Source organism: Ips typographus, linkage group LG2 (genome assembly GCF_016097725.1).
Source record: "Ips typographus isolate SLU linkage group LG2, UJ_Ityp_2.0, whole genome shotgun sequence".
NCBI lineage: Eukaryota > Metazoa > Arthropoda > Insecta > Coleoptera > Curculionidae > Ips > Ips typographus.
In genome coordinates, this window is record NC_138423.1 from 18528754 (window position 1) to 18550515 (window position 21762).

A 21762-nucleotide genomic window follows, 5' to 3' on the forward strand; every position below is an offset into this window, starting at 1 on the left:
ACGGGTAACACAATATGGGAAAGTAACGTTATCCATTCAGTTAGCTGTTAAGATGGTGGTGCATCTTTTAAATTTCAATCAATTAGCTGAATTATTTTTATTATTCACTACTATGTGTGTAATACTGGTAATTTGAGTAAAATTTTACAATGTAATGTAATCAAGAATAATGTGAAAACGAATATTAAAAGTCTATTAAAGGTTTCGATAAAAGGTTGTTCACCACTAAATTGGTCTTTTTAATGGAAACTGATTGATTATTTTATCCATTAAGGTTTTTGTTTTATTAGTAATGACAACTTTCAATACTTCAAAGTAAAAGCTGAGTGATCATTAGACAAGCTTTTTGTAAAGCAAACATTAATTAGGGTTATAGTTTTATTTGAAAGTAATGCATTACTTTTCAATGTGTGTGTGTAAAGTGCAAGCGAATAGATACTTCCGTTCTTTTAATTTGCTTTAGTTGGTGTAAAGATCTACGTTATCAATCCAATATATAGACAAAGGAGTTCCAAAATCGATTTGGATTGTGGCCAAGATTTTACAGTCTGATAAATAAAATTTTATAGTCTTTTACAATATTCACTTAACTTTATTGTAGTTTATAAGGCGTTAATTGTCAGTCAATAATATAATCAAAAAATTTGACAATTGATCGTATTATTCATTTATTATTTACTACCTTACAAATATTTAAAGTTGTTGAAGAGAATTAATATCGAACTGTTTACTGTGATCGAACTTTACATGACTGTATTTAATTAATAACTTCATGCAATATATGACCGATCGATATTTTGCTATAACACACCACAATTTAGTACAGGAAGCTTTCCCGAAACAATCTTAGTAGTATTTTCTCATTGCTCCAGGTATTTAGATAAATTTAATAACAATTTTTTTCTAAAAAAAATATGTTAGATATGTAGAAATTACCAATTGAATTTTGTAAAATATCAAATGTGGCAGTTGAGGGGCAAAAAATATCGAACATCAACCCATGTGCTATATATATATACAGGGTAATTCAAATTCGACCCTCACCATTGGGATCTCGGAAACTATAAGAGATACGAGAAAGTTTAAATTGGGGCAAAGTTGCGCAATGTAAAGCTCAACCAAATGCATTTTTAAAAATTTCGATTTTCCGAGTACTTCCGAAGATAACCGAAAAAAACTGAAAATTTGATTTTTTGTTTTTATTTATTTCTAATCTTATTTGAAGAGATATTCCAAAACTAAAAGCACCTTTTCATTGCCACTTTTTCTCAGCTATTCGATGATGGATTCAAATTTGCCACACGACGTTTCGTTTTTTGGCAGCCATCATCAACTTTCTTTTTTCTTATGGGCGCCATATTGGATTTTTAGCCCACCAAATAGTGCGTTTTATTCTGATTTTAGTGATGTATAATAACTTATGATTTGCTTCATAAATAACAAAATAATTCAATAAAAACTATTTTTACTTTAGTTATTGGCTTTGAGTTAATGGGCCGTTTTAAAAAATGTCATTATTTGACAGTACTTGTCAAACACGATAATTCGGACGATCATTAGAGCTTTTAGAGATTTTATCTTTGTTACCTTTCAGTGAATGAGCCGTTTTATGAAGATTACTTGGTAGTACTTGTCACACGCAATTGGCCTGAACATACTTAGTCACAAAGGTGTACACGTGACTTAAACCGGTTGTGGACCTAGTCGTTCTTTTCGTGAATAAAAAATGGTTTAAGTCACTTGCTGTATAAATAACTATTAAATTACTCTGAATGACATTCGCCTATTTACAGATGTAAACAAACAAACATCAATGTTACATCTACGGGGCGCGGTGCAAATTTAATAGAACTGTAATTTTAGTTTTTTTTTTTTAATATAAGAAGTCGAAATTTAATAAAATACTGTATAAGACACGTGACTTAAACCGGTTTATTCACTCGAATAAATATGAATGAATAAAAAATGGTTTGTCACTTACTGTATAAATAACTATAAACTTGCACTTAACATTATAAAAAATTGAAACTTGGCAAAAAATTAAGTTCCTAAAATGATGATCTTTCTCTTGGAAACATAAATAAGCCTTTTAAGTTAGAGATAATGCTAACAAATCTCTTTTTCTGATTAACCTAAATAGTTCAGCAATGCTTGTATAATAATAACATTTTCTGCGGGGGTTTCTTTTCTAGATACATTTTTAACTATGATTGACGATCTAATGATCGTCCGAATTATCGTGTTTGACAAGTACTGTCAAATAATGACATTTTTTAAAACGGCCCATTAACTCAAAGCCAATAACTAAAGTAAAAATAGTTTTTATTGAATTATTTTGTTATTTATGAAGCAAATCATAAGTTATGATACATCACTAAAATCAGAATAAAACGTACTATTTGGTGGGCTAAAAATCCAATATGGCGCCCATAAGAAAAAAGAAAGTTGATGATGACTGACAGAAAACGAAACGTCGTGTGGCAAATTTGAATCCATCATCGAATAGCTAGGAAAAAGTGGCAATGAAAAGATGCTTTTAGTTTTGGGATATCTCTTCAAATAAGGTTAGAAATAAATAAAAACAAAAAATCAAATTTTCAGTTTTTTTCGGATATCTTCGGAAGTACTCGGAAAATCAAAATTTTTAAAACAGCATTTGGTTGAGCTTTAAATTGCGCAACTTTGCCCCAATTTAAGCTTTCTCGTATCTCTTATGGTTTCTGAGATCCCAATGGTGAGGGTCGAATTTGAATTACCCTGTATATAAACAATCTTTATTTCCAAGAAAAAACGGCTATCGACCATTACGGTCTTTCTGCCTATGTATACATGTTTTTTAATATGTACAGGTAATCTTATTTCTAATTAATATATACAAATTATACATTGAGAAAAAAAAAAAAAAGTTCTAATTAAAATGTTCTAACAGGGTGAGAGCGGGGAAAAGATAACGGGATTGTCTAGTCTGTCTGGTTATGCATAGTGGATTTACAATTGTCAAGTTGTTTGGGTTATTTTTCCACTTGGTTTGTAGTTGTATGAGTCTGTCAGTTATTTTAGTCATGTTCGTACGTTCGTAGAGAAGTTGGTTGGATGGGTTGTGTAGTGGGTTTGCAGGACCCATGTGCTATTTTGTAGACTTTGCAGCATTTTCTGTGGTTATTTGACGATATAATTGATAACAAAGGAATCATTCTTATTGTCATATTTTCCGCTTTACGCTGTTGTAATTTGGCTGTCATTGTCGTTCGCTCTTCTGAACAATATTTTTTCCTAGTAAATTACTGGTAAATTATAAATACTGTATTTCTGGCAGTTCAAATTTTGACATCGCTTTTCTTCCAGACTGTACCAAATATTAAAGTGGTTTTTCAGCTTATTGGCTAAAAAATTTAATGAGAATTCCAAAAATGTGTTTAAAACAGTCATTTTCTCACTCCAAGTGGGTTTTACAGGCGATTTTGTCCCTGACTGTCCTTTCAAACTGTGTTTCTGTCCAGTTCAAATTTTGACACAGCTTTTCTTCCTGACTGTACCAAATTTTGTAAAGCTTTTTATGGTATTGGATAGGAAATTAAATGGGGATTTCAAAAATGTGCTTAAAACATCATGCCATGTCATTATCTCACTCCAAGTGGGTTTGAAAAACAATTTTGTCTTTGACTGTCAAACTGTGCTCAAATCAGGGTTTAGAAAAGTTTTCTTGCAGTATCCGATTCAAAACGAGTTTCTGAAATTAATGCAGCTATTTTGACAGTGATCACGTGACTGCCTAGCTAAATTATCCTCTTAAAACTACGTGATAACAGTCACTAATGTCAAAATTTGCCTAGAATTGCAAGAAATACAGTTTAACACAGTTTTCTTAAAGTATTCGAAGCAAGACTATTTTGTCAATGGTCAGTTTGTAAAGGTAAATTAGAAAATGTTTGAATAATAATATCTTCAGATTGAATTTGACAGAACAATCACTTTGTCAGAAAAGTATTACTTTATTTATTTTATTATTGATAAACCAAAATAATAAATCAAATTAGCCTTTTATGCAGTCTTTATTTTTCAAGATTTTATTTTGGCAATATTGACCGAAAATGACTTTAATGAAATTAATGACAGCCATGACAGGAAAAAATTATATCTTTCAAGCAAATTTTAATAAATTTTAACATTATTTTTTCCTAATTTCAATAATCTATGACATTTTTTAATTTTGGAAAAAGTTACGTTATGTCTGAGTATAATTAATTATTGATTCTGAATTTTAATTTTAGTATTTGTTTTTGAAAAATATTAATATGATGACAAAAGGCCAAAAGTTCCGCATAAAAGGTAAATATAATTTTGCATGTTAAATACCTTAGCAAACTCTAAACAATCAAATAGTGTTGCATCCAATTAGTTTTCCAAAATGAAATTCAGCTATCAGATGAAAATATATCGTAAGTCTCTATTCCTCCAGAGTGCCGTGAAAATGCAAATTAAAGCAGCTTAATTATCGCTTCGGGGTATATCAGTATTGTCTGAAACGAGACGCCATGATGCTAGTTACGGGAAAAATTGGGAAATCTGATTTGCGAGCTAAATAGCTGAGAAATTTGCATAGTGATGATAGTTTAGCCGCCACGAGATTATTAAATTTCTGGTCGTGTTTTAGTAGTGTTGAAATATCTGCCGTAGAAAAGCCTTTAAGGGAAAAAATTCCAACTTTGCAGAGGTATACGAAAGAAAAATAGCTCATAGAACAAAAGAATCTCGCCGACAGGTAATAAAAGGTATTGTCTAAAGGAGTAATAAATTTTTTCACGCTGCATTTCTCTGCACTGGCTCCGGAATTTCCATGTTCCCAATTCCGGGACTGGGAAACAGAGCGTTTTCTCTGGAGAGTGCTTTCAAGTAGGTACACTTCGGTTAAGAAAAGAAGAGGGAGATGTTATAAATAAAAATCTAATGGGAGAATAGGGAAGTGGTTTATCTCGCGTTGAAAAATTTGGATCGTTAACAAGCTGAGTTGTTAGAAGATTAAAATTGCAGAGCAAAAGTCAATTTTGAAACTGTGAATTTGTGGATCAATGTGTATTATTTTATTGCACCTTCAGGGAACCAGAGTCAATCAATGGAGAATTCTGATATTATAATAAGTAGCCCCCAAAACTACTTTAAGTAATAAGTAGTAAATAGCCATAATTTAAAATTTACTTAAAGTAGTAAGTATTAAACAAATATACTTTCAGGTAATAAGTAAATTACTTAATTACTAAAGTATAAGTAATAAATAAACTATACTTAAAATACTTTCAGACATAAATTTAATTTTATCACTGCTTTAGTCTCAGTAGTACTTAACTACGTATAAATAAAAAAAAAGTTTATAAGTACTTTAAAAATATACTTTTTGACCATAACCTGCGTTAAAATAGCTGCTACTAAGTTAAATATTAATCATATAAGGGAATTAACAAGCTTTTAATCCACGAGAAAAAACTTGAATCGCTTACAAAAAGGACACAAACACTGACTCGCTATCAGAGCTAGATTACTTAGTACCAAAATCTACTTAAAGTAAAGTAATAAGTAGTTTTGCTGCTTTAAGTAGTTACTGAATTACTTATTAAGTGAAAGTATATTTGTTTAATACTTTTACTTCATACTTCAAGTAGATTCAGCTCTGCTTGCTACTGACTTGTTTATGCTTGTTATGGTTTCTTTTACTTACTTATTTTAAATTACTTTTACCACTAAACCAGTACTTCATAAGGTATGCAAATCATTTTAATACTTAAAAATACTTTTAAATTTACTTAAGTAGAATAAAAACTTTCCAGTACAAATTATAAGTAATAAGTATCACTTATTTTAATAGACATTTCTTAAGTAATAAATAATGAGTACCTCATTTAAAAAATACTAATTACTTTTGAACAAGTATTAAGGTAAAGTACTTAAAGTAACCAAAACTACTTATTACTTTACTTCAAGTAGACTTTGGTAGGTATTAAGTAATCCAGCTCTGGCCACATACAATAAAACCTCCAATAAAGTTTTTTTTATAGCTTTTTTGCTGAATTTTAAATGGCAATGTAGTTTAAGTAGGTATTCGACTCGCAACATTTCGAAAGCAATTTTTTAAAATGAAATCTAGCGTCATTATCGCAACAGTAAACTTTTAACCGCGACGGCGGTCATTTAATATACTCTTATCTCAAACTCTGTCAACCCCACGACACAGGCAGTTACCGAGTTAACTATATAGTTTTTATAGCGTGCTATAAAACCATTACTTCTGGTATATGGGGAATTTAGGCAATGGTATTAGGCTATAATACGCAGCAGTCGCTCGAATGTGCGGAATAAGCTTCGATGCCACCGAAATTGTACGTCCATAATTTTCCACGGGATTTCGCCTATTCTATCCCCTGGAGGGCGCTAAAACCGGGAGGGTTTAGTCCCGGCAGAATAAAAGATAATTTTAGAATTATTACCTTATGCGCTATAAAGGTGAGAACCGGAAGTGCGGCTTGCCAGTTTTTATTATTGATTTTATCAGTAAGTTGATAATGGAGAACGTTTTCTGTTAATTGTTATTGAGAAATGATAGTTTTTTAGTTATTAATGAAAAGTTAATAAATTAATGATATTTATTAAAATGTTTTTATAACCAGTTATAATTATGACAATTTTTTTACTAGAAAATCAATGTTTTTGAAGAGAAGTAAATACAATTTTGGACTATTTCATTTCTAAAAATTAGTTCTTAAGACTAATATCGTAGCATTTGGAACCAAAATTTTTTACTTTTATTAGGTACTTTACTTTTTGACTTTAAAAAACTTGACTTTTGGAAATAGTCTTAAACTCGATTTATTAGTCTAAAAAGCACTAAAAACAGTCTGAAGAAATTCAAGAAGAAATTCAGACTGTTTTTAGTGCTTTTTAAGACTGAAAAATGCTACAAAGATGCTACAATTCTATTTCTAAATCTATAAAGTCAATTTAATAGAAACTAACTAATAACATTTTCAAAACTATGGACAGTGTACAAACTGGCTTTTAGGCCTGATAAGTCAAAAAATTCGTAAATATAGATTATAGATATTATTATAGATAGATTTTTAAGAAATAATTTTTAGCTCGAATTTTTAGCACTGAGGTGTCTAGAAGTCGATTTAATAGTTATTTTAAGTCTATGAAGAATGTGAAAATTGTTTTTTAAGTTTGCTGTGTTAATAACTTGGTAAAGATAGTCTTGAAACTCGATTTTCCAAGCTGAAAGCAATTTTGAAGCACTAATAATAGTCCAGAATTCTGAGAAAATTAAAAGCAAAGTAAAAAGCAGGAAAAGTTAGTTTTCATGAATCTAATTTCAATGTCCTCTATCTAAGACTATTTTCAAGACTAAAATATTGAAATTTGTCTCAAAATTATGAAAACTTACTTCAAATGCAAAATTTTAAGCTTCTGATGTTACTTTTCATTAGTTCATAGTCACTTTTTGGTGTTTAAGTCAATTTTTAAGGTTTAAATGTATGAATTTGAAGTAAAAAATTTTAGAAAAAGTAGTTTTTTTACGTTTACAAATCAATTAAAGTCTCTCGATTTGCATGAAAACTGGTTACAAACACAATTTTTAAGCTTCTGAAATCAATTTTTATTTTTTCTAAGTCAATTTTCAAAAAAACATTAAAACCATCTTCCTGTATCTACGGTACTGGAGAATTTTGGCAAAGGTCATTCATAATGAGTACTAATTTCATAAGTGCTTGTTCCAAATTTGATCAAAATTGCTCCAACGGTTTGCCAGTTATGACAAAAAAACGATTTTTTAAACAGAAATTTGAAGGAATGTATTTTACTTAGAAAGCATTTTTCAGGAAAATGACATAATGCATATCAACTTTTTTTTTAATTGGCTATGGATTGGTGAATTATTGACATTTAAAACTGGACCACCCTGTATATAACAGACAGATGTATTAGTATCACTATCGATAGAAATCCATTTTCTTCACTTCGAATGATGAAAGGTCAGTTCTTTGTAACACTGTTTGGCTTGTTGAAGTTAACACTTCTTCACACTTATACCATAAGTATGCAGAGAATTTTGACATACTTGACGCTCATATTAAATAGTCAATCTTCTAGATAAATGTTTCAACAAGCAGACAAAACATAGCTGGTATCATCTCAAAGTGTAACAAACTCAGTTCTATTTCTCGCAAATAATTCCTTCACAGAATTTACACCGTAAATTGTCTTTGGAACGTTGAATCTCCGTTTGCATAGCTACATCATTTACAAACACAAACAATATTACTATTAGCTTTGCACTCTAAAAATACCAACTTCATCTCTCTGTCTATATTGAACTTTCCACAGTTGTGCATCCTCTAGGCTAAAGGCTTATTTCCCGTTTCGGATCGGTAAACTTTCGTTTTGCCCGTGAACTTTAACTATTACATTATGGGAAAGTTTAAGTCTTTAATACGGGACAAAGCACGATAAATGGCCGGTGCGTCATTTTGTGAGTGGTGTTTAAGCCAAACAATTTCGGGAGTTTACAGGCTTTTGGTTTTAGGCTAGTCGATAAACTCATAGTAGCGACAGTTTATAGTTGAAAAAATCTCGTTTAAAAACTCAACAAACAAGCACTTAATCAGGTTTTCATTAAATAATTTACTTGAATGTAGTCTGAAAATGATGACCAAAGTCCTTACCTACAATATACAATTTTTTTTCATCTTTGCTACATCAAGTCTAGTACTAATGCAATAGTAGAGATCAGAGGTTATTGAATTATTAGTTTATTAATTTATAAAAATAATATCCTCATTTTACAGCTACAAAATAAGCTGACTCAGTCCTGTATAGACTTTTGTGATCCTTTCCGATTGATTCTCTTGGATTTCCTTTTGATTACTTAATGCCAATTAGTTTTGAAAAAAAAACGGATTATTTAAACCCCATCACGTAAAAATACTATGGAAAACTGTCGTTGATCACCCTGTATAAAAAAAATTGAAACAGATCAAAAATATCGATCATCATTGCTTTTCCTGAATCGCCAGAAACTGATCAAAATTAACGACATATATGTCAATCATTTTTGAAATTGGCCATATTCGATTCTTCAGCTGTTAGTTACGTTAAGTTAACAAAAAACTGAAAATGGTCGCTTATTGGTTTTTTTACGTAGATTCCATTGGCGTAGTTGCTTTTCTCCTTAAGGAAAAATGTGTTAGAAAGAGACCGCTTTTCTTAAATTTAAGTGGTAATTACAATAGTGTTTTTAATAAGTTTTGTTTCTTCCAATGTATTTGAGCAACAAAGGTGAAAATATCAAATCAATAGTTTATAGAAATGCGGTCTCTTTCTAACACATTGTGGCCGTTTTCAGTTTTTGGTTAACTTAAAAGACCGCTGAGATATGGCAAAAAATCAAAATATGACCAATTTCCAAAAACCTTCTGTATAATCCAAAACAAATGACGACAGCCTAATTCTGATTGGACCAGCAAACTAAACTAAAATAAAAAATGTCCAAAAACTGAAAATGTGAAAATTTAAATGGAAAAGTATAGTAAAAATCTTATAAAAGTAATCCCCTATTCTCTACGAAGAATTTTCCTATTTAACTTTTTTTCTATCTCTTCAAATAAAGTGGTGGGAGTAGTCCAAAGTTTGCTTTGAAAGAAATGAAATATCTCAAAAACGGCTAATCGTAGAAACTTCGTTTTTGCGGCATTTTAAAGAGCATTTTCTGTCTTGTAGAGTGTCCCAAAACAATGTTCCATTTAGTTTTCGGTCTTTTCGATGGAGGGCGTTTTTAAAACTTATGATTATTTAAATAGGATGAACAATTTTTTATTCGATAGTTAAGTGGAAACAGTTGAATATATTGATAAAAAGAATTTAGATCAAACAGGCCTAGAATTTGACGTATAAATCAAACAGCAAATCAAAAACTAGTAATCCTATTTAGAAAAGTATAAATATGGTTTGTAAAGCAAATTAAAGACATTCGGTGTATTAAGAAAATATCTGCAAATAGACACAAATATTTGCAAAATTCATGTTTAAATATTTTTTGCTAAAATCAAAAACAAAGCAGTTAAAGGGATGGTCAATACTAAATCATCCTGTCTGTACCATAATTATTGCAAAAATGTGCAAATAAATTTTAATTTCAATCTACATATAGACTATTAAAAATGCATTAATATATCAAAAAACGTAAGTTTTTATTTAAAAATAAATTTTGTCGGTAGGTTGCAATTGGTCAACTGACAAACGAAATACATTCTTCAACCTCTGCTTTGAACTGTAATATTAAAAACTGAAATGCTGCTTCTCCCTATCCAATATAAATGCTATTAAGCCATCATATTAACCCCTGTCGTTAATAATATTTTACCCTAAATTACTCGTAGGTACTCAGTTTAAATGTGGCTTTGTAATCTGGTTTAAATTTTACAACACTTGACAGATTTACTATTTAATTATACTACACAATCACGTAACATTTGCTTGTGTTTTTGTTTTAAGCATATTATTTATATAAACACATACCTAACTGTTTACAGATCTTTAGCCTTTGCTTCTGACTTTAAAAGAAACCAGACTGTTTCAAATCATAATTTAACTTTTCCTCTTTGATGGCTTGTTAGAACGTTTTATGGCTGTCATACGACATGGTAAATATTTTACACGACTTCCAAGATAAGTCATCTCTAAAGCTCGATACGAGGCTTTGTTATCTTTTACAGTCTATGAAATATAAACCGCAACAAATCATTCAAATCAATAAAACACATACAAAGAAACTGCAGAAGGAGTTATTTACTTTCGGATCAAAGATATCATATTACGTACTTTTACATTCATTAAGTAACAGTACAATATTATACTTTACGGCCTGTGAAAGACGATAAGGCTTCAAAAGTGTGTTTTCTTTTATCCTTAATGGCATCTTTTTAACGTCGCAAAGAACAAGCCACCTAAACAGTGATGTTTCAGAGATTTTCGACTCGCGTAGGATGTAAATGCGGTTGCATGGCTACTGAGTTATGTGACTGGCATCGAAAACTAAACTATTCCTTCGTACATTTCAGGTGAATTTCCAATTCAGTTATTTTAACGAGTCCTAAAAAAAAACCTGAAACATGGCACGAAATTTGCTACTTTTTCTTCAACATTCGTCTTATAAATATTTCACCGCGAAAAGCTGAGGAAAAAAAAGGGAAAAAAACAGGATATTTGAACTGTTTAGCAGTCCCTTTATTACCCCCACGTTGATTTGATGTTTAAGATGAATACCGTTTACGTGCCTTTATTCACTGGTACATAAAAAGATGCCATTACAGATAAATGAGCACCGCATTTTTGTGCCCTTATCAACTTTTACAGCCAATAAAGTACAATATTTATTGTAGTTTAATGAATGGAACAATTTTCAGAACGCACTTATTAATAGGGTGTTACAAATTCGATGCATTAGCATTGCTATCTCAGAAATTATTGTTGATAGAGCTTTAGTTAAATGGAGGCAAAGATGCGCATTTTAATGCTAAATAATTTGGTAAAAAATAATAGAAAAACTTTCATTACATCCGGAATTATCCGACAAAAACCGAAAAAGTTAAATTTTTTTCTTAATTTTTTACCACTTCATTATTAATTATTTTGGAAAATCAACCTTCTAGAGGCACTTTTTAATGCTCTTCAAGATACCATCATCAACTTCAATTTTTCAAATATGGACCTAAATTTTTTATTTTGGATTTCAGTAGCTACGGAGCTCCCGAAACTAATGACTAAATTATACCTAATGTACTTTCAATATCTCGGCAACATGAAGAAATGAATGGTGAAATCTATACGAGTTCAAATAAAAATGTTACAATCATTCATAAATTGAAAAAATGCTATTTTTGCAAAAAGTGCAATTTTGGCAATTTTTTATTTTGCTCTAGGAGGGTTCCAATGCAGCGCAAAGGACTTTAAATTAGGTGAAATAAGTACAAAAAAAGCACTTTAAAATTATTAATTTTTCAAAAAATCGGTATTAGGGGTCTTTTTTTATTACTTTTTGAAATTCAATATCTCGATAACATGAAGAGCTAGAGAGGCCAGTGTTGGCTCAAGTTGTAGTATTTTTTATCCTCTTTCTAATGGCCTTTCAGTGAAATCTATAAAAGTTCAAATATAAAAGTTACAATCATAATAAAATAGAGAAAAAATACTATTTTTGCAAAAACTGCAATTTTGGTAATTTTTTATTTTGCTCCAGGAGGGTTTCAATGCACAGCAAAGGGCATATTTATACCAAAAATTAGGTGAAATAAGTAGAAAAAAAGCACTTTAAATTATTTTATTTATTTTACTCTCGGTAGGTAGCTACTAAAAAACGAAATAAAAGTCCAGGTCCGTATTTGAAAATTTGAAGTTGATGATGGTATCTAAAAAACGAAACGTCGTAGCTAAATACTAACATTATTTTCTTGAATAGCATAAAAAAGTGCCTCTAGAAGGTGCCATTGATTTTCCAAAATAATCAATCATAAAGTGGTAAAAAAATTCTAGTCTAAGTCTTTTTCGGTTTTTGTCGGATATCTACGGATCTAATGAAAATATTTTGATTTTTTTTAGTAAACTATTTAGCAATAAAATGCGCAACTTTCCCTCCATTTAACTAAAGCTCTATCAACTATAGTTTCTGAGATAGCAATGCTAATGCATCTAGTTTGTAACACCCTGTTTGTATGATCTCTTTTTATATCTTTATAGATTTGAGAGTTGTTTACAAAATAATCTGTCGATATGTCGGTAATTTATTAAATTGAGTTTCCTCGGTGCTAAGTTTCCAACAAGACTCCCTAAAGCTAGAGGGGGAGAAACTTACATAATTAAAATTGATCAGCTAATGAAGACTGATTAAAACTTTTGAAATGGAACGTTACTTGAATTTGAAATGTTTTAGGATGAGTTACGAGAAGAACTTTTTACATTTTTAAAGTTAATTTGAATTGGCAATTGCAAACTAGTTTTTTTTTTGGTATTTAAGATAACATTTGAGGATATCGCAGTTTTCCAGAGAGTATCGCAATGAAATTAGTATAACATTCAGTTGGTCACGGGCGCTCGCTTGAATTATCCGATTACTGGCCAATTCATTATACGCATTAGTCACAGTAATTTGAGTCCGGCCCATTATAAATTGCCTTGCCTGAGCCGGATAGATCAAATTTATTAGGCGAATTGAGATTTGAGCTATGTATTGTACCGGCAATAAAGGTCTGAACGCTTTTGCCTTGTATGTTCCCCTCGATGTTCTATATTATTATTGTTTTAGTCAAAATTTGTTATTAGCGCAAGTTTTTTGTAACTCAACTCAAAATCAGTTTTATCGTCAAGATAAAAAGAAAAAAAAGTGATTTTGTTCGTTTATACAGAAATGGTGGATGTGGCAACACTGCAATAATTTTTTACTAAGTAAGAATAGTTGTTAGATTAGCAACACTGTAGAAAAGTGATTTTGTTCGTTTATACAGAAATGGTGGATGTGGCAACACTGCATTAATTTTGTACTAAGTAAGAATAGTTGTTATATTAGCAACACTGTAGAAAAGTGATTTTGCTCGTTTTTACGGAAATGGTCGATATTGCAACACACACGCAAAAATTTCGTACAAAATTAAAAAAGAATTAAAGTCAGACACTTTTAGTGTGCAAAATACTTGCATGGATGTTTCGACATAGAGAACACACTCTATAGCAAGGAAAGGACAGTTGCAAACTAAATGCTCGTAACAAAAATTTTCCTGAAATATGACCTAATTTGACTATTTGTCACAATTTGTGGTACGGAAAACGCTTTCAATTGTTCTTCAAATCTCGCAATTTTCAAATGATATTTTGGTCCAATTAACATGGTTATATGAAGAGTGTTTTTTTTTTATTCCATGGTATTATTTTTCTTATTAAAACTTGTGAAACAAGAAAATCCTTTTTGATACCTTTTAGAGACACTCTGTATAGTGAAACTACTTACATATAGATTATTTGTACTTGTTGTTTAAATTTATCAATTTTTACCATCCTTTCTTGATTACCCTGTATAATACACTAGGGAATATGTATTTCAGATAACTAGAGTTAATTAATAGTAAAAACAGAAGAACAGACTTTAAGTTAGGTTAAGTAAGACTATTTTGAATGATCGAAACGAAAATAAAAATCTAAAGTAATAACTCACTTTAGATTCTCTTAAACTATTTCAAAAGAGACAATTTTGAAATATGGTAAGGCTTTTAACTAACTTGATTTAAATACTCATTTGGTCATTCTGTATAGTATACAGGGTAATTCAAATTCGACCCTCACCATTGGGTTTTCGGAAACTGTAAAAGAATTTTAAAGCTAAACCTAATGACCTTTTAAAAATTTCGATTTTTCGAGTACTTTTGAAGATGTATTCATTTCTAACTAAAAAGATGTAATCAAAGTAAATTTTCGACTGCCATGAATTATGGAAAAACTTCTGGAAACTCAAACATTTGTCGATTAATGTAACTATTTGAGTTTACAAATGAAATGGTTTATTTTTAGTATTGCATTCAAATGTAAAAAATAATCATTAACATTTACGATCGTTTCTTCAGGACTTCACACCAGCATTATGTCTTATCGTTGTTTTACAAACAACTTGACGGCTCGCTTTGATATATGTAGAAAAATTCAATTTATAAATGCCAATCCCGACTCGGAACAGTGTGATAAATGTTCCTCTCATACGCCCGATAGCCGACAAAATTTTCTACTATTTAATAGTTTTAGGAAACACTTGTGTGACTGATTTATTACAAATAAAGTTTAGCAATAACGCGTTTTCTTGGTAAACGATAAGAACGACCTCCGTGTGGACGGTACATCACAAAAGATATTGTTGTAAGATGTTCAAAGCCGTAAATTAAAGTTGCACCCTAGTACAAGAACAAAGCCGGTTTGTTCAAACTCTATTCACATCGGTTAATCGACTGTCAACAAAGATGACTTTATGATGTTAAATTATACAAGCTGTATCATGTAATTTATCGTCTATTGAAAAGCCTAACTGCTGGTATACTATTTTCGCCACTATTATACTATTATACACCTGGGAAATTTGAGTGTCGACAAACAGTTTACCAATAAACGCCCTATAACAACAAATTATCCAAGTCACAATCACCCCATAAAAATAAAAATTTAGGAAGGCCACACTTTTTAATGGTTGCGATGTCCGGTATTTTATTATTCACATAGGCGAACATACAGTACTTTGTACAATATATGATCATTGTCCAATTTAATGAGAATATAAATGTACTGAATTAAGTTAGTCTGGTATGTGAAAATATTTTCAATATTAAACTTTATGTCGATGTGGCACGGTCATGAGACTGGTTTTTCATTCTGATTACTCAGTTGGAAAGCTATTTATTTCCTTTATAGTTAATTTCAAATGCGGCACAATATAAATTCGATATAATAGGAATAATAGATGACCGGAATTTTGGTTTAATGCAATTTCAAATTAAAGTAATTCTGTATTCAGGTAGAGTTAAAGCTAAATTATACATTTTGATTAATAATTATTACAATGATTTGGCATTTTGAAATAGCAAATATTTTATAACCACCGCACAGAGTTATTGGTAAAATTTTCATTAAAAATGGATTTCAAAAGCTAAAATGAAGAATGAACGGTATTGCCTCAAACGTCAAGTGAATAATGAATGAAAGTAAAGCTCCCTATTAGTTTTGACGCTTTTCTCAAAAATAGCGCTTCAAACCCTCTTGACTTACGACTTTCCGATGATACAATAAAACGCGTTCCCCAAATTGATAACGCTCCCCTTTTTAGTCGGTGCATCCAGTGTGGATCGATGATCAATGTTGTCAGACTTTCTCCAATAGAAGAAAAAGTAAAAGGTACGTATATTTGGAACGTAGAACACACATTCTGTAATGGACTTCTATTTAGATTTTACAAAATTTTTACGATGGCCGTAAATATGATCGTAAGCCTAAGAGCGTAAAAACATTACAGAACCATATGTGCGTAAAATTTTGTTATAACCTTTACTAACCATACAAAGTTGCTTTTTTTTATAAAAAAATATTAACCAATGGGTTGGGCTGTTTATATGTTAATATGAATTGTTGATCTATACCTACTTTACAATACTACTACAATATTAGGTACTTATATCAGTCACTAGCTTTCTTTGAAACAGTAGTAAGAAGAGAGAACAGTTCCATAAAGTTACATGTGGCAGTCTGTCAAAAGTCGATTAGGTTTCTCTTCTTTATCGAAAAACATTGATTTGCAATGGATCCTTTCTCTAATCATCGATTTCGTATGGATAATTTTGATTTGTCATATCAGCATATGTCCATAATACATAACTTCATCAAATTACATTTTTTTTCAGAATTTGTTAAATTTATTTTTCTGCACACCATTTCAAATGCTAGTGTTCCATAAAACGTGGTTTTTCTCAAAAAATGGTTGTGAAAATTGTGAACGAAACTTCCTATGAAAATTATTGTGATGGGTTGCAACCATTCGACTAAAAACCATCTAAATAAGTTGTCCTAGTTTCTCGAATAATATTTTTTTTTTTAAATGCAATCATATAATCATATAAACTAGGCTGTATGATAGCTTAAGAGATATTTTGGTACCAGACAAATCTGATTATCTTCTTGATGAATGACAAACCAGACAAATTTTAAACCAAAGACCTTCGTAGAATAAAAAAATAAAAAATATTGAGCTGCGAAAAACTGGTTATTCTTTTGATGACCAGTGTTTATTTAACAATTAAAGATTTGTAATTTTTTTTAGATGCAAAGAAAAAAATGGAAAAATTGAAATATCTCCACTAAATTGATTTGAAGCAGTTCTTTTCAAAACAGGTCAAAACACAGAGCATTTTTAAATTTGTCTAATGTTTTCAATTATACAGAACACTAGTTTTTGGTGGCAGACGGGACTTTATACCGTCTAGGGCCTAGATTCTTGAAACACAGAAAGAGAGTTATCAATAAAAAGGAATACAAATAATTTGAAGAAAATTTGCCATTGCCAACCAGTTCCGTCGCATTCTATCAACACTTCTTTCGGCAATTCTACTCCCTGCGTTCAAGAATTAGTACAATGTGATGTCAGTATGCAGAATATGATGGAACTCTGCCATTGTTAGCTTCTTCTGTCGTATTGCAACTAGATTCTCTGAAATCTAGATTCTATCAAAATTGCTATAAATTACATGGTCCACAATATTTTTATGCGCAAGCGGCAAATACATACTCTTATCATAGAATATGCTAGTTCTGTTTAGTGAGATTATGCATCAAATACTATTGACAATTGATAGATACTAAATACAGTCTGATTCGCGAAAGACTATCACGTGACCAACAAAAATCTTACGAATCAATACAAGTACATTTCTGAGACTGACCGCTAGTACTAGGAGTACTAATACTATTTACCAACAACACAACTGACATTTGACATTACTCACGAAAAGAGAATGCGTGAGCACACAAGTTTCTCTGGTCACGTGATGGTCAACTTTCGAGAATCAGATTAAACATTTGACACTCTTTATTGCTATGTAAATGAAACATAAAACAGCAAAAGGAAAAATGATAGAGATAGATGGGAGAAAGTGAAAGCAAAATGATCCCTGGTCTCAGCTTCTAATCAATTTACCAAAAGATTGTGCAAAATTGATGCCAGAATAAGAAATCGGTTTCAGGGTAAAAACGTGACTCTATTTTTTCAGCCTGTTTGGCAACAGGGTAAAAACCCCGACTGCACGTTGACGAGGGAATTTTACGAGCGCCGCGGGGGCAGTGCGTGATGCAAAAGGGGGGAACGGTGCGACGCCGGGCCCTGAAATATGGGGGGAAAACTTCAATTCGAAATTAATGGTTCCACACAGAGGTGAACGTATATTCTACCTTTAATTAAACTTCGCCCAGAAGGCAATTTTGCCCGATATAATATATGTTTGCTGAGCTGTCAACGCAACGCTCGGTGGCTTTCCGGTGTTTTCGGCATTTCCGGAAATGGATTAGACAAGCCGACGACGGATGAATTGCGTATAGCATTTCTAGGGGTAAACGCATGAAGAAAAGTCCAAGTTTCCGTTTGAAGGAAATACTTTTTATAGCTTTATGTCACTAAATGGTCAATAGGATCCTGGGCATCAAATCTTGCACCTCTACGTTTGATGTAAACAACTTATAGATGCCAGTGCCAGTTTTGAGCGATGCCGTGTAACTGTCAAACCCATGTCAATATCACTAGTTGAGTATAAAAAAATGTGTACAAATTCTCATAAATTTATTTTTAGAGAAAAAGTCAAGAAAATTATAGGAATTTTAGGAGAATTCAAGAGAATGATGAAGAAAAGGCCATTAAAGGCACATCAAAAGCAACAATTTCAATAGCTTGGTCAAGTGGTGGTAAAATGCACTTTGTATCTCTATGAGCAGAATTTCGACAATTTCCCTTATGACAGCTGTCAAATCAAATCCTGAATGTTACAACTGTCAAAATTTTACTTGTAGACAAATTAAGTGGCTTGTATTGTATCTGGTCTAAGTGGTAGTAGCAAATCAATACAAATTGCACTTAATAGTTTTTACTTTTTTGAGTAGGATTTTAACAGTTGCACTTGATGTGACAGCTGTCAAATCACATTGTGAAAAAACAACCGTGTCAAAATTGCAAATCATTGAGGTCTAAAGTGTGACGTTATATAATAAATTAAATAATCATCTAAAACACACAATAAGGTCACGTGACCATTTTGACAAGTATCATGGCCGTCGAATTTTTAACTTGTGTGTGGCAATTGACTATTTAAAAAGTCCAAAATGTCAAGTAGTGCCAACCAGTGTTTCTTTGGAGGAACCACGCTGTACCTTGTCTTTACAGTTCCATGGACCCAAATTGGACAGTTCTGACGTTGAGAAACACTTTTATATTTTACATACGTCACGTGACATCTGTCATAATTGTCAAACTCACTCTCCAGTGATCTGAAAGCCAAATAGATGTGTTCCTTTGGGGAATTGCGCTGTAAGTTGTGTTTACAGTTACATGGAGCCAAATTTGACAGTTCTGACTTTAAGGAAGGAACACTTTTATACTTTTTTACGTCACGTGACAGTTGACATAACTGTCGAAACTCACCAGTACTGTATGATGTAGATGTATTTCTTTGAGTAATTGCACTGTAAGTTGTGTTTAAAGCTCCATGGCACAAAGACGAATAAGACTCTCCTCAACTGCGTTTTCCCATCAACTTACATATAAGAATAGTATATTATTAACCAAGGTTTAGACAGAAGCTTTTATTGACCGTATGTCAAGTTTAAATCCCGATGAATGAAGCGACGAGGGATTTAAGACATAAGGTCAATAAAAGCTGTCTAAACCGTGGATAATATAGCGTTTTTTTCCACTATTAACCATATTTTTGATGGTCCTTTTATTGAAAATTTAGGATAACAACAAAACAACAACATCAAGAAACAACCTAATTTATCTGTCTCTGTGAAGTCAAGTATATTTCAAATGTCATATGTCTTAATATTTACCTAGGTCAATAATATTCCCTTTTTTGTTGTGTTTGTTCCAAACTAGAAATAAAGATTATACTCTATTTTTGACTTAGGTCAACAATGACCATTAATGTAGAGAAAACTAATTTCTCAAGTTACTAATCGGTCAATAATGATACATTTTTCATGTTACTAATGGAAAAAAGTATTGTTTTTGCCAGAAATCCTAACCAGGTGTTGTTCCATACTACGTCTCGTAGAGCACCTACTATCCTGCTAGCCTTGTTTGCTTGGGCTTTTACTTCATTGTCTCTGTTTTGACTGGAGCTTATTTGCAGTCCTAGGTGGTTAAACTCCATTACCTGCTCCACTAAATTATTATCGAGTGCAAGTTTACATCTGACGGGCTCTTTAGCGATGTTTGTTGTTGTTTATGGTGGATATTTACATGTTGTATGTCATAGCTATGACATAGAATGCGTGCAAGAGTCTTTGAAAGTCATCCTCGCTTTCAGCTATTATCACAGTGTCGTCGGCATAGCAGATGATTTTTATTTCGCCAGTGGTGAGTATGTACCCTCTGCCTGAGTTCTTGACGTGACTAATTATCTCATTCATTATGTCAGTTTTTGGTTCATTAAGATGTGAGTCAAAGTGTTGAGGTTTAACTGTTTGAGAGTTCCTATAATCAGGTATATGTTTCCCCATTAAGATGTTGATAACATCGATCAGTTTTACTCGATCGAAGGCTTTGGTCAGATCGATAAAGCACATAAATGCGAGTTTTCCGTACTGAATAGCTTTTTCCACAATTTGCCTGGTTATAAAGATAGCGTCCAGCGTCGATCTATTCTTTCTGAAACCTTGTTGTTCTTCTGGCTTAACTAAATTTTTACCAACTGGTTCAAATGATTTACTTATAAGAAACTGGAGCAGAAATACATGGTAAAACAATCATACTAGATCCTAATTAAGTTTACACCTTTGTAACAACAACTATCTAAATATGAAATCAAAATATATGTAGAGTTCTGTAATGACAGATGTGGAGCACCACTCCTTAACTGCCCAATTTATCTTTTTGGAATCACATAATACGTTTCTTTTAGCTTTTTCCGTTCAGCTATGTTAATGAGATGTTTCATCTGCTGACGATAAAGCATTCCAAAGTTTTAATTATATTTTAATTCTAAAATAAACTCGTTACCTTAGCTATTTAAAGACGACTGTCTTGTTTGTTTTGCGTTGCTAAATATAATCGTGGCAAATGGGCAGGTCAGTGTCACTTTAATGTCTGCGAGTGAACGGTTTGTAAGGCACAAGTGTGTACCTGTAAACTGTCTCGAGCAAGTTGTATTCAATAGATGTGGATGTATACAGGCGCGTTTTAGTATGTCAGTTTGCGGTAATGAACGATGCAAGTAATAAATTAGCTGGTGCAAAAGCAAAACATTTTGTCTGAAACAATGTCATTATTCATGACAACTTTGTTTTTAAGGGAACTAATCTTTTTTGACACAGCAATTTATCGCCCATATGGATGAACGAATCATCGATCCGACCTATAACGGAAACATCTATAAAGGATTAGCCTCTCATCTCATTTGACACCTTTAATAAAGCGAAATATGACATCCCATTTTCAGAACATCAGTCGTTATACTTTGATTGACACCTGCAGCTTATATGAAGTATCTTTAATTTAGGAAATAAACCAGTTGTATTGGTATTCTTAATCTGTACGTTATTTAAAACATGTATTTCTTTTATAGTTTTAGTTAGTAGAATTGAAAAAAATTCTAACAAGAGGAGGTCCAGTGTGCAATAAAAGATTTTATCTGACGTTCTGTGTAAGTTACTTTGTATTCCAGCACATTGCTGATGTTAAACACATATACGTGTTACGGTTTACAACAAATCCGCTTTGGCATCAAACAGGCCGATACGTATTTGAGTCAATGTAATAAAGTGTGAACCGTTGGAAAGAGGATTGTGATATAAATTGCTGTAGTATGTGTACTTGTAAGTTGAAGATTAACGTGAATGTTATGCTCTTAATTTATAGCTGTTCTTTCAACAATATATGGTATCATAACAGGTATGCTTTTGATTTTTAGAATTGTTATTTGAGACTATAGCACT

At 31.6% G+C, this 21762-nt stretch overlaps 1 protein-coding gene across 2 annotated transcripts in view; it reads right to left on the reverse strand.

The window, feature by feature from the left end:
- Window positions 1-21762, reverse strand: part of robo1 (roundabout guidance receptor 1) — a 142906-nt gene that overhangs the window by 47703 nt on the left and 73441 nt on the right. The gene's annotated exons all lie outside the window — the stretch shown is intronic.